Source organism: Condylura cristata, unplaced genomic scaffold (assembly GCF_000260355.1).
Source record: "Condylura cristata isolate star-nosed mole 26May11 unplaced genomic scaffold, ConCri1.0 scaffold00042, whole genome shotgun sequence".
In the NCBI taxonomy this organism is placed as follows: Eukaryota; Metazoa; Chordata; class Mammalia; order Eulipotyphla; family Talpidae; genus Condylura; species Condylura cristata.
The window spans coordinates 4,557,386-4,558,253 of NW_004567143.1; positions in this window are offsets into that span (position 1 = coordinate 4,557,386).

Sequence of the window (868 nt, forward strand, 5' to 3'; positions counted from 1 at the left end):
GCCGAGGACACACTATTTCCAGAATCCTGTTTCTTGGGAAACTTCGTGCCTTAATACCAGCGGGGGCTGTTTCCAGGGTGTCACCATGCGAGAGTGGACGGCCCTTCGGAATCCGACTGCGTCCAGGTCGGGGTCACCACGCCAGGGGCTGACTGGGCAGGTGCGGCCAGTGAGGGCGCCAGGGTGGGCGCTGCTTCCTTGGGCAGCGCCCAAAAATGGCTCCGTTTTTTTCCAGGCTGTATGCTTGGGCCTGGCAGGGACTCGTGGCTTTAGGAAGCCCGGGTATGTGGCCGTGGCCAGAGGCCCCAAGACCACTGTGGCTGGGGACGCGCTGCTGGGGGGCGCACGGCATGATGGCGTCAGGACCGCACTCAGCCTGGGGACCGGGGCCTGGACTCTGCTGGGCCTTGGGGAAACCCAGGTTTCCTACTGGCGGCCGCTGCAGCGTGGGGGCCTCTTGGAGGCAGGGCCAGAGCGAGGGAGCGGCCGGACACTCGCGAGCCGCGGGCTGGGGCCAGCAGTATGTTGAGGGTCGACGCCTCCCGTCCAGGCTCCTGCGGGATCAGTTGTCAGGCTCGTGAGGACTGAGTCGGGGGGACTCCCGGGGTCTCCTCTGGAGCTGGGGTGTGAGCTGGCACCTTCCAGCTCCCCGTCCCGACAGCCAGCCCTGGGCACCGCAGGAAGTTGGGGGAGAAATGGAAAAGCAGTGAGGACGGAAACCCCACGCTTCGCGCTGGGCAGGACCTGCCCTGCGGCGCAGGGGGCGTGGCTCTGGCAGCCCCTCGGGAGGGCGTCCAGCTGCCGGTCGGCCTTCCCGGTGGCCTTCCGGTGGCGCGGGTGAGAGCCCCGTGGTGCTGCCAGGGCGGCC